General features: G+C 53.9%; 1 protein-coding gene across 33 annotated transcripts in view; it reads right to left on the reverse strand.

The window, feature by feature from the left end:
• Positions 1-13,350, reverse strand: part of INPP4A (inositol polyphosphate-4-phosphatase type I A) — a 123,410-nt gene that overhangs the window by 95,067 nt on the left and 14,993 nt on the right. For 9 of the 33 annotated variants that reach the window (XM_085015395.1, XM_085015389.1, XM_085015380.1 and 6 more), the window contains exon 1: positions 9,081-9,320. The exons of the other annotated variants lie outside the window; for them this stretch is intronic. The gene's annotated coding sequence lies outside the window, so the exon portion shown is untranslated. Of the gene's footprint in view, positions 1-9,080; positions 9,321-13,350 lie in introns of those variants that run through there. 33 annotated transcript variants of the gene reach the window in all.

A 13,350-nucleotide genomic window follows, 5' to 3' on the forward strand; every position in this document is an offset into this window, starting at 1 on the left:
CTACTAAGCAGGGCCAGGGGTCAAACCCACATTCTCATGGATACTAGTCAGGTTTGTCACTGCTGAGCCACAATGGGAACTCCTGGAAATGCTTTTTATCAAGGAAACAGGCTGCTTAAAAACAAACAAACAAACAAACAAACCCTGGCTATTCAATAATGAAGCTGATTTCCCTACACTTCACTTAGACTGATGCTGATGGCAACATGCAAAGAAGGGTTGCGAACTGTCGGGGTGACGGCAGCCTGGCAGAACTGGGTCTACAGCCTCTTGGGGCCTTGCTGTGCATGAGAGGGCCAAGCCTGGGACAGGCCTGGTTTAGTCTTGTCTGTCACTCAACAGTCAGGGGACCCTGGGCAGGCCAATGATCCACCCTGGTCCTCAAGGTGATGCCTATGGCACGAAGGGTCAGGCAGCACAGTCAGGGCTTACTGTACCTCAGGGTCCTTCAGAGGCGCCTAGAGCTCTACAGAGAACACACGTTACAGAGAACACAATATAACACACCTCTGACTCTAAGTACGTTGGAGGATACCCTTTTGTGTAGGTGAAACACAAAATGTGAAATCTGCTGCAGACCTCAGTCAGCACCCGAAGGCTGGGAGGGCCCAGAGGGCCCTCCCCCTCTCCACAGCACCAGGGACTCCCGGCCACAGGCTGATCTCGAGGCTAACGAGGTGCTATCAGACACGATTAAATACCAAGGGGAAACAATAGGAGACTGAAGTAAAAACCACAAGAGATTTCCTAACCCTGTGTGTACGCCTTTCCAAACAAGCCTTGTTAAACGAATGCACCCGTAGAGATACACGTCCGGATGGGACAGACAGCACCTCCAGCCCAGAGGAGAGTGCCAGGCCTGCCAGCATTCTCAGCACAGGGAGCAGACCAGAGCAGAGCCAGGATTTTCCCTCTGTTCCTGGGGTGTTCGAACGAAACACAGGTAAGTGCCCCCTCCCCACCCCCAGTGTGTGACTGTGGAAGGTTTGTAGCCTCAAGAATCAAGGCTCTACCTGTGTGATGCTCTCACCTTTCCACTTGGAGGGAGCTGTCAGGGATGCCAGGGTCAAACCTGGCCTCATACTGCGCGCCCACCTCCCTCACCAAGTCCACCAAGGATTCCAACAACTTGGAGGCTCATGCTCATGCCCACAAGCCCCCTAGTTCTTCACCAGTGTGGACAGTGCTGATGGCCTGGGGGAGCATAAATAAGCCTGGCCAAAGGAACAAGGAGAAAATGGACTTACACAGGAGATGGAGAAGGGGCCTTGCTGGAGCTGCCCATCACCCAGTGAATGCTCCAGGTGCCCACACACTCCTTGTAGGGCGGGGGGGCAGGGGATAGGCAAGCACAACTGCTCCCCAGACAGCAGCCCAGCACCAAGGCCATGGTCAACAGGGCCCCAGGGCTTTCAAAGTCCTGCACAGTGTTTCCTTCCTCAATCCTCCACGCTGGGAGCTCCCACTGTGGTACAACAGGATCAGCAGTGGCTTGGGAGCACTGGGACTGGGGTTCAATCCCCAGCCTGGCACAGTGGATCTGGCATTGCTGCAGCTTAGTTCGAGGCCTGTGAACTCCACATGCCGAGGGCCGGCCAAAAAAAAAAAAAAATCCCGCACACTGGGCTGGATGCTATAGCACAGTTTCCCGGCATGGGGTGGAATCCCAGACCTGTATCCTGATCGCCACAGGCCGCCAGGGGTTCCTGGGTGCTCCTGGAGGCCGGGGCCAGGGCCAAATGCACCAATAGGGACATCATCTTGGGGAGTTTCAACATTTATGGGATTTTTTTTTTAAAAGCTTGTGGGCCACTGGACTAAGTATTCAGGTCTGCCCAGTTCACTTAGCAAACGAACACTGAGTCCTGCTCCTCCCCATAGCCTCGGAGAAGCCACAGCATGAAGGGCTTCTGTGAAAAAGCAGCTCGCCTTCCTCAACTTTCTTCTCAGACAGCCTAACAGAAAGATTGCACACTAAGATACCACAGATATCTCAAACGTAATTAAAAACAAAAAAACACTCTCACCTCTTCTATATTTTAATTCCATATTTTCCCCAGATAGCTTAATGAGATCGCCAAGCTTCAAGGAAAAAAAGGCTTTTCAAAACTCAAGTATTTTTGAGCCCCACGAGGTCATCTGTTCCTCTCGCCTACACGCAGTGACTGCAGAAAAACGAAGCGGTGTTTCCACGGGACTGGGGTCAGCAGCGTTCCTGCTGGCCGTCCAGGAGGAGCCGCAGACACAGGCACACTCATGGCCACATACACACCTCTAACGCCCATGGGCACGGCTGCTTTGGTGTGACCTCAAATCAAGTCTGCCCAAATCTTTCTCATTTCTGAGACTACAGATCGAGTGAACTGCGGCAAAAACAAAACCCATATTGAAACCTATTCAAAGGCGGCAGTGGAGGATCCCCTGGAGACTCCCAGCTTCTCTCGCAGCATGGCCCTGCTGCACACTCACCAGAGGCAACCCCCTGTGTGCAGGGGCTAGGGCTCTGGGCTTCAGTTCCAGCCAGGCCTCCATTCAGGGACAGAGACTCACCAGGCATGCCCTCAGTCCCCTCATCGCTCAGAACCAGTGGTCAGTGGGCCTCACCACCCCCGCTCCATGCAGTGGGAGCTCTGGTTGGAAGGGGCCCAGGGTGGGGGTCAGGAGGTCAGGGACCAGCCCATCCAGGCCAGCTCTCCACACCGCTATTAACTGGCCAAGAGCTGGGCTTCTTAAAATCCAAGGACGTGACAAAGCAACAAGCAGTACTCTGAAAGCTCAAGTGGGGAGAGTTGGGGAAGTCTTCATGGCAGGGCAGCTGGCCTGGCACTGACCCTACCAGATGGGTTAACACCTCGCAGCTTCAGCCCACATGTCACCTGTTACATGCCTCAGATGAAGAGGACTTTAACAAGCCATATCATTAAGGAGGCTTTGTGGCTAAAAATCCTAAGCTCTTAATGAACAATAAAGTAGCCTTTGTTCTTAGGAAGAAAGCGGGGCTTCCCTGCAGCTGTCCCCACCCATGCCGTGGGACACACATACCCAGGCCACTCACAGGACTCCTGCTGCAAACATGGCCATGCCCTAACAAAGGGGATCTGGAACCAGCCACCTGGGCCTAGGGCCTCATGTAGGGTCCATCCTGTGCCAACGTCATGGTCCTCAGGCACCCACGGAGGGGTCCAGGCCACTGGGCAGAGGTGGCTGGGCAAGGCGGGGGAGGGGCAGGGGAGTGATTTTAATACAGTTGTTGGGATGGGCCTTCTTAGAAGTGGACATTTGAACAGAGACCCAAAGAAGCTACATGAGCAGGTCAGCCACGAGGGTGTCTGAGGGAAGAGATGCCAGGCAGACGGGCAAGCAGCCTGAGGCAGGAGCAGGGAGAGCAGATGGCGGGGGGCACGCGAAGTGGCCTCGTGACACTGGCTTTACTCAAGTGAGAAGCCTCTGGAGGGTTCTGAGCAGAGGCATGAGCTTGTCTGACTTTGCTCCTCAAAGCCCCTCAGGGGTTCTGCTAGAAACAGATGGAGCAGGAAGACTGTAGACGGACAACCTGACAACAGAGGCAAAGGTGGGACCCAAAGCAGGAGCAGTGCGTGTGCCCTGAAGCAGCAGCAGGACTTCCTACAGAGATGATGCACGGACAAAGAGGCTTCACAGAACCCCTGAGCACCCGGAGCCTGTGGTCACTCGGAGGCAAGGAAGGAGGCACAGGCATGAGTCTGGTTAAGTCTGAGCTGCTTCCTGTCAGAAGGGCCTGGTGTCCGGGAAAGACATCTGGACCAGGTGAGTCGGTTTAGGAGTCATCAGCCTATAAACGGTGACTAAAACCCCAGAATGGATGAGATGCCGGGGGGGGGCCGGGAAGGACAGGTCCCGGACAGGGCCCTGGGCAACACTGGGGTGCAGGAATAGTGGGCCAAGGAGACTGCGTGTGACAGGAGGGCAAGCTGGAGGGAGGGGTCCCGGGAACTGGGAGGAGAAGGCTTCCAGGATGTGGGAGTGATGTGATGACACTGACAGGCCCCTGAGAACAAAGTCTAGGGACTGACCACGGAGAGGGGACGGGAGGCTGGGAGGCCGAGCCCGTGGTGCAGATGCTGGTCAGTGCACAGAGCTGCCTGCTTTCTCCGGCAACTGGAAGCAAGGCCAGCATGGTGGGGGGAGGAGAAAGTATGAGTTCATGGTCTAGGACAGGGATCAGCAGGCTGCGGTCCAAGGGCTAAAGCCCGCCCACTGTTTGCTTTTTGAAAATTACATTTATTGGACACAGTCAGGTCCATTTGTCTATCTACTGCCCTCTGCCACTTTCGTGCTACAACAGCAGAGTTCAGTGGTGCTGTGACAGGGCTTGCAAGGCCCACCAAGCCCCAAATATTAAATCTCCAGCCCTTTCCATAAAAAACTGGCTGCTCCCTCATCCAGGAGGGTGGGGAAATAAGCTCTGAGAGCCAGGCGGCCACGCCCTGTGGTCATAAACTCCGAGACCCACCAATGTGGCTGTGGGTTCTCCAGCACAGCGCACTGGTCGAGAAGCAGCTATTACAGGGTTGTGGTTTCACCAGGTGAGACCTGGAAGGGAGAGGGGACAGGGAGGCCCTCTGCCACCTGCCCCTTCATATTAGAGCATCAGCCACCCCAGCCTCAGAGGCCCTGGCACCCAGAACAGCACTCTGCACTCAGCCATCATCACCCAGCTCTTGCCTGTGACAGGTGGGGATGCTGAGCTTCAAAACAGGCTGATCCAGGTCATAGGCCCAAGTTCTAAACTTCTAGGGCTCAGCGCTCTCTGCTCCAGGTGCACCTTATGACCAACTCCATGTCTGCTCCAGATGCACCCCAAGAAAAAGGTGACAAGTGCCAATGCCCTCATGACTTCAGTACTTTCAAGACCAGCCCCCACCAGTAAACGTAACGTGCTGCCAGGGTGGGTGTCTCCCATCACCACTCTGCTTCCCTCTCTAACCCCCACACCCCAGCTCCTTTTCCTGGGAATTCCCACATCTGGCCTGTCATGCTGGCTCCTTCTCTGCCATCTCAGCAACAGGCCTCCCAGGTTGGGCGTCCCCAGTGACAGGGTTTGCAGTAGTGAGATCTCCAGGCCCTTGATGTCCAGCCATGAGCTGAACTATGTCCCCTCGTGAACCCACAAAGCTTCAATCCTCCACCATCTTAACCATGCCACTCTGCCTCCAAACTGAAGCCTCATTGGATTCATGATCAAGACGGTCCAGAAGGAAATGCCGCAGGTCTCAGGGGTAGAAATGTGACCTGCCACCCTCTCACAACACAGAACTGAGTCTGGTTTGGGTTTTATTCCCCTTCCTTCCTTCGTTACCCCTCCCTGGTGGCGCCTTTAACTTTTCTATTTTCTTTACTGAGACCTCAAAACTGGGGTACCAAAGGCTTTCAGCTCCTTACTGTCAAACCTTAGAATTTCACTATTATCCCACTTAGTGCTATCACATGTTAAACTAGCTCATGGTCTCATTGCATTAGAAAGTAATAAACAAAGCACTTTCAGTGATGAGTAATTTTAAAACTCCATTCTAGAATTCCACAAAGGTGAAAGTGAACTTGGGGCAGTTCAACCAACAGCCTGCTTTCCAAAAGCCCATTTATAAATTATCTGGAACCTAGATTATATTTTTTCCATATAAAATCACCACAAAGACAGGACTTAAGCTTCCAAGCTATGAACCAAATGCCTATTTAACTCATTTGTCCTTTTGCTGACTTAAATAAGAAAAATGCTATTGTAATACAAGAACATCAAACATGGGTTTGCATAGCATCTAAATACAAAAAAAAAATCAAATGTGAGGGTATGAGTAGGGACGTATGCAGAAATTCTGTTCCTTAAGGGAGAGAAGCTTTACATCAAGCACACAGAATTGACTCCCTGAGGCTGAGAAAAGCCTTTCTGCTCACTTCCAAGCTGGTGGTGCTTGATCTCCACGCCACCCACTGCCCCAAGTGGGGGTGTCTCCAGCACTGCCGGCAGGACTCAGTCGCAACTGGTAACACAGGGAAGGGAGAGGATAAAGGGGTTAAACATACCAGGTTTACAGAGTGGGGAACAGTAAACAGACGTGGGGGTGGCGGTGCGGTACAGGCACAAGGTGTCCAAGGGGAAGTGAGGCAACCCCCTCCCCAACTCTGCTCAGAAACCAGCAGCCCAGCACTCCCTAAGAACAGTCAGAATATCCACAAGCTGAGACAAGAGTTAGAGAGAGAAAAGGGAATACAGCAGTGGGTCCCTGTCACAAAGGACACAGGCGGACACTGTCACCCGCTGGCACCCTGTCTCCCTGTGACCTTGGGGGCTGGTCTATCCCCAGTTCTCCCACCTGCCAAACGGGAAGACGCAGATGTGTCCTCAGGGGAGCCATGCAGAGGGACAGAGCACTGCAGCCAGCACTCAGCAAGGCTCCGGGGCGCGGGCAATTCACGATGCCTGGAGCAGGGGATGCGCACAGCAAGCGCTCAGGAGGGGAAACTGCACTACACGGGGTCTCTTCAGGCAGCTGAAGGGCGAGACATGTGGGAGACAAAGTGAGGACTCAGCTAGGTGGGAAGGGCCAGCCAGGGCATGGAGCAGAGGGTCAGAGCAAGACCAGAGCCCCGAGGCCAGGCTGCTTTCCACCCAAGGGCTGGGGAGAGGCTAGGGCCATACCAGGAGGAGCCCCACCTGAACAGGGGCTCAGCACAGACAGGTGAAGAAGCAGGCCACTCCCTGGGGAAAGAGATAACTGGGCCTAAGTGGTTATCAGGGACCCAAGAGCCAGCATCTGGGAGGCTTCAGGGACCCAGGACCAGACACTGAGGGGACCTAAGGGGACCCCAGGGGGCCCACAACCAGCCACTAAGGGGACTTCAGGTGACTTACAACCAGCCACTGAGGGGACCTCAGGTAATCCAAAACCAGTCACTGAGGGGACTTCAGGGGACCCACAACCAGTCACTGAGGGGACCTGAGGTGACTTACAACCAGCCACTGAGGGGACCATGACCAGCTACTGAGGGGACCTCAGGTGACCCAAAACCAGTCGCTGATGGGAATTTAGGGGATCCACAACCAGTCACTGAGGGGACCTGAGCTAACTTACAACCAGCTACTGAGGGGACCTCAGGTGACACACAACCAGCCACTAAGGGGACTTCCAGGAACCTGCAACCAACCACTGAGGGGACCTCAGGTGACTTATAACCATCTACTGAGGGAACCTCAGGTGTCACACAATCAGCCACTGAGGGGACCTCATGTGACCCATGAGTCACTGAGGGGACTTCAGGGGACCTAAGACCAGACACTGAAGAGACTTCAGAGGACCCACGGTCAGACATTGAGGGGACCTCAGGTGACCCACAACCAGTCACCAAGGGAACTTCAGGAGACCCTCAACCAGCCACTGAGGGGACCATGACCACTGAGGGGACTTTAGAGGACCCACAACTAGTCACTGAGGGGCCTCAGGGCCCCAGGACCAGTCGCCAAGGAGAGAAGAAAAGGAAGATGAACTGAGGACACAGAACAGATTCAGGAACGTGGATCACCATGAATTTTCATCACCATATTTATAATATATAAATATAAATATACATGTAGTAGAGGCATATCTATCCATCTTCATATCAAAGACAACGCCTCTGGTCCCCAACTGGGAGAGGACCTTACAGACGCCGATGCCCTAGCTCCCCTCCCCCAGGGCCGGAATTGTGTGCTTTGTCTACAATTCTTGCCCTTTTTCCACCTGACTTCCCTGCTCAGGCAGACATCCAACAAACATTTGTCATGTCAACAAGTCACCTCTCTGCACACCTGGCAGTGCACTATTTCTTTCGGGTGTTAACATAACCCATCCTCACGTCACCCAGCCTTGCTCCCGTGACGTCTCCTTGCCGGGACCAGGAACTCACACTGAGTGAGGACTCCACACCTGGATCCCTGCTAGACTACTTCACCCAGCTGATGTCCAGGTGTCCACATTCTAACCCCTGCATCCTGTGGGTATTATTTACATGGCACAGACTCTACAGATGTGATTAAGCTGAGGATGTGAGGTACAGAAACCATCCTGGTAACTATACGGTGGGCCCTCAATCCATCACAGATGTCCTGAGAAAAGGAAGCTACAGGAGATTTCAGACAGAAGAGCAGAGAGCTCTGTGACAGGCTCAGAGAAGATGTCCCATAGCCAGCGCTGGATGGAGAAGGGGCCACGAGCCAAGGAATGCCAGCCACTCTGCACCAGGCAGGAATGGATCCCCCTTCTGCAGCTACTGCGGCCCTGCTGACACCCTGATTTTGGCCCTGATGCTAATTTGGGCTTCTAGCCTCCAGAACTTAAGAGAATAAATTTCTGGAGTTCCCGCTATGGCTCAGCGAAAACGAATTTGACTAGTAACTATGAGGTTGCAGGTTCGATCCCTGGCTTCACTAAGTGGGCTAAGGATCTGGCATTGCCCTGAGCTGTGGCGTAGGTCACAGATGTGACTTGGATCTGGCATTGCTGTGGTTGTGGTGTAGGCCAGCAGCTACAGCTCTAATTAGACCCCTAGCCTGGGAACTTCCATATGCCACAGGTGCAGCCCTAAAAAGAAAACTAAAAAATACAGAGAATAAATTTCTGTTATTTTAAGCCACCAAGTCTGTAAGAACTTGTGACCACAGCCCTAGGAGAGTGATAGGGGATTAAGTGGGAAGCATGAGTCAAGCCACCAGGACAGTGCCTGGCACTGGGTGGGAATTCAAAAACCACAGTCAGTGAAGAACGGTTCCTGTCACCTCCCTGGACCACTAGCCAGTCCTTCAAGCTATGCAAAGGGCTACAGCCTGATGCTACAATCCCCCTGCTGACATTCAAAAGCCTCCTTCATGGACACTGTCTCTCTTGATTCTGACCCCAGGGGGAGTTTCCAAGACTGCCCAAACTCTCTCATCCCGCATAAAAATACAATTTGGCCACAGGCATAGTGTTAAACACCCACTATAATAACTCATCTATTTCACAGGTGACCTGTGCTGACCTCTCAGAGGAGGTGCTCCTGACCCAGAGCTGTAATCAAGGCCCCCTTACCTTGAATAAATGCAGCAAGAGCACCTGCCTCAGCCATGGGCCCTGCGGCTACCAGAGGAGGAGCAGGAGGCAGGTTCCTGATGTGGGGCCTGAGAGCCCTGCCCTGACACTTGGGGAAAAGAGCCAGCAAAAGACAGGGTGCTTAAAGTCTGGCTCTCTGTCCCCTTCTTTTCATTTCTTCAGCCCCGGCTCCACTGCCCTGCTCTCCGTTTTCCTTCTCGAAGGCTGGGTTCCAATGTTGAAATGCATGACGTGCAACCAACCCACTTCCTCCACTGCTGGGCTCCACGCGGACGAGGCCCCATCCTGGTAGCCGTTCTGCCCCCACCCTCATTCAGTTTCAGAGCCGGTGGGCAGGCTGCCAGGGCCCCACCACCCTGACTCAAGACTGCACGAGATGTGGGGACCATCCCTTTCTCAGGCCAAGCAGCCTTCAGCCACAAAGAGCTCAGGGCAGAGCCTCAAAACCTCAGCAGTATTTTAAAGAAAAAATGAACAGAAAGAGGAAGCCCATTCACTTCCTGAAAGCAGCCATCTGCAGGCCTCGGAAATGTCTTCTTTGCACCCATTCTTCTCTGACCTTTTGCAGGGGTTCGAGGGCTGGGCTCACTCAGGGGAGCCTGGTGCCTGGGGCTAGCTGACAAGCCACTAGCAGGGCAGAGAGTGGACAGCAGTGTGCTGGACAGAGCCACGGTCAGGAGGAGCCACCTCGGCACTCAGCAATCCTCAGCCCGGGCACTGCACACCCTGGGGGATCCTATCTAACATCACCTGCCCACCACTCCCACGGGGGCCTCGCACCTTGGACTTGTCCTTCGAGATCCTGCCCAGGGGCCTATGTGCAGCCTCCCACCACACATCTGTGAGCACTGTGGGGTCATCACCACACCCTGCTCTCTGGAGCAGCCCCGGGTCCCTGGCCCTGGGTCTGAGCCCCCCCAGAAGAGGGAATGCCAGCAGCAGGCATGGCCCAGGAGCCTCCACTACCCTGCCTCCCAGGCCTTTGGGGCCTTGCAGACATCCCCTCCTGCACAAGGCTGCTGTGTGATATCACTACACATCCAGTATGGGGGTAAACTACCCAGGCCACCTCAGAGACTTAGAAGCTAACGACAAGCATCCAACATGACTCTGAAACACTGTATTTACAGGGCCCGTTTCAGACACATGGTGAGATGGTGGGTGCAGCTGCTGTGCCAGATACCATCACAGCAAGAGCTCAGCTCCATTCCTCAGACACTGTGCCTTCCTGGGCCTGGCTGTCAGAGATGTCCCTACAGAACCTCCTGCGGCACCTGCTACTCAACCCTGTGGCGGGCCAGGCAGGAGAGCCCCTCAGAGCCACTCTTCTTGAAGCTGAGGTCAAGGTGGCCTTGACAAGGTTATTTGGGATGTTCTGGGTTAGTCTGAAAGGTTGCTGTTGAGTTCCTACTGTGGCTCAGCAGTAATGAACCCAACTAGTATCCATGAGGATGAGGGTTTGATTCCTGGTCTAGCGCAGTGGGTTAAGGATCCTGTGTTGCCACAAGCTACGGCAAAGGTCACAGATGCAGCTTAGATCGGGCGTTGCTCTGGCTGTGGCGTAGGCCAGTAGCTGCTGCTCCAATTTGATCCCTAGCCTGGGAACTTCCAATATGCTGCAGGTGCAGCCCTAAAAAGACCAAAAAAGAAAAAGAAAAATGTCAGTTTATAATCAGAAGGTGTATCCTACAAATAATAATACCTACCCAAGAAAAAGCTACAAGCCAGGTGAGAAGTGCAGGAAATGAGGAACATCACCCCAACATCAACTACCCCAACATGCCCTCCAGCTAGGGTAACAACTCGGTCCACACCTCGGAACAAAATGGAGCAGCCGGAGTTCCCGCTGCGGCGCAATGGGATCAGCAACATCTCTGGAGAGCTGGGACGCAGGTTTGCTCTCTGGCCCAGCATAGTGGGTTAAGGATCCGGCATTGCTGCATCTGCAGCTTAGCTCACAACTGAGGCTCGGATTTGATCCCTGGCCTGGGAACTCCTTATGCCGCAGGGGTAGCCAGAAAAGAAAGAAAAAAAGATGGTGCAGTTAATACATTTGTGCCAACCTCAGGCTGGAAAGAGCCCACCACTCATCGAAAGAGCTCTGCTTAGAGAGCTCCCTTGGGGGTCCAGTGGTTAGGATTTGGAGCTTGCACTGCTGTAGTCCGGGTTCAATCCCTGCTCTGGGAACTGAGATCCCACATCAACCCACAGCCAAGTCAACCACGCTGCGGCCAAAAACAGAGAGAGCTCTGCTTACAGAACCTACAGCACCACCTGGCAGGGGTCACTATGCAGCTGGGCCAAACAAAGAGGAACTATGCTTCCATGTGCAGAGGTACAGGCAGGGGAGAAGGGGAGGGCCCGGTGAACGTGGAGCAGATACCATGGATGCAGGGAAAAGGTCAACGTGAACATACTGACACATACAATGGACACACACTTGCTGACTTAGGCACAGAAGCCCTGCAGAAGGACACATGAGAAGCACATGGCACTGTGTCTCCAGGGAGGGACCTGGGTGGCCAGGGGGTGGAGCAGCAGGTAGACTTTACCATATAGCCTGCGGTGCCTCATAATTTTTGAACCATGGAAACAAACGCCTATTGTGAAACATAACCTAAAATGCCATCCAAGTTGTCAAATCAAGCTAAGTATGGGCAGGTTTTGAGCACTCCAGCCAAGCAACACTTCTACAAGGGCAGGGGACTTGAGGGGGCCCTACTCTGGGGTGGTGTCACCCCAGTAGGTGAGAGGTGGAGGAGGGCAGGGCTGCACCTGCTGCTGCCAACGGTTTCCATCGCCCTCCAGCACCAGTGCCCCTGGCGCTCTGCCTTCTCTTCCCTCTTCCCCACCTGGGCACCTCCTGCTCCGGCTTCCTCCCTGATGACATCACCACATCGCATGACACAAGGACCTTTGTGCTCCAAGTCCTGGAATCTCAGAGACGCCCTAGGGCACGATCCAAGCCCTGTCCCCATTACTGCTCATGACCAAATCCCCATCCCCAGCCACTGGCCAATGGGCTTGATTATGTTTTATGTCAGCACAGCATCCACTGCGCAGAGAGCCCGCAAGGTCACAGGAGAACACGGGGCCACCAAAGCTGCCACCCAGCTGTTTCATCTCAGGGCGAGAACCCCGAGACTCTATATCCATGTCTAGGAACCCATATCTCTGGGGGTCTTCACACCCCAGTGCTTCCTCTTGCTCACAGCCCAGTTATCACACGAAGTTAGGAATATTCTTCCCCAGGACAGGTTTCTTACTATCATTTCAGAGCCATGGCTTCACAGCCACTCCCGCAGGCTCTGGGGGCAACCTGCCTATGGCTGGGCATGCTGGCCAGCACCAGGCCCACTGTCAACTCAGTCTTGGTGAACTGTGGGGCCCATGCCTGCTGTTCCAACCCCAAGTAGAGACCAGGAGGCCAATTTCAGCCCATGAACCTGGTTAGAGCATAGGGGTGGTCATCAGAACCACTGCTGTCCAAGGGGCTCCTTGAACCACTGAGAAGACTAGGGAGCTGATTGTCATTTAAAACAACAACGACATTCAACTATGTTTAAGTTAAAATAAAATAACAAGCAAAACAGAATTTACAAGTCTGAACAAATCCCAAATCTCGAGCCAGGCCCACCTCTCCTGAGCCTCCTTCCCCACCTGTACCCCCACTCCTGCCCACACTTGTCTCTTGAACGCCCAGCTCCAGCCACCACCCCTGCCCTGGACACACACCTCCTCTCTCCCTGAAGCCTGTTGAGGCCCAGGGCAGAGATGCCCCATTGCCCTGCACCTCACCCTCCTGGCTTCTCCCAGTCTTCTAGTTCCTGTGACCGCACTCAGGACCCTGCGCAGATGGAAACACACCTCCTCCTTGAAGCTGAGTAAATGGAGCAAGAAAACATGCAGGCTGACAAGGCTGGAGGAGCAGAAGCAGCCCCAGATTCTGGCCAGTGGGTGAGAGCACTGTGTGCCGCAGACACGAAATGTCACTGCACCGCAGGGACACATCAGGGACGGGGGACAACTGACAGGTTCAGTTTCACCTAGAGAACTTACTTGGGGGACCACGGGCTCCGGTCTCACTTCACTCTCCCAAGTTAGACTGGACCCCAACTTCACCTCTGGGAAACGGGCCCTCTTCCCAGGAGAGACAGGCTTTTCCTGCACTTTTAACAGTGACCTCTGATCACTGTTCTTTCATTCACTCCACAGACGCTGATTATACACCTATTCTGTGCCAGGCACA

The sequence above is a fragment of the Sus scrofa genome, chromosome 3 (assembly GCF_054392235.1).
Source record: "Sus scrofa isolate SSC_HxYL_T2T_F1_AM1 chromosome 3, Sscrofa_HxYL_maternal_Yorkshire_Landrace_v2.0, whole genome shotgun sequence".
Classification (NCBI taxonomy): Eukaryota; Metazoa; Chordata; class Mammalia; order Artiodactyla; family Suidae; genus Sus; species Sus scrofa.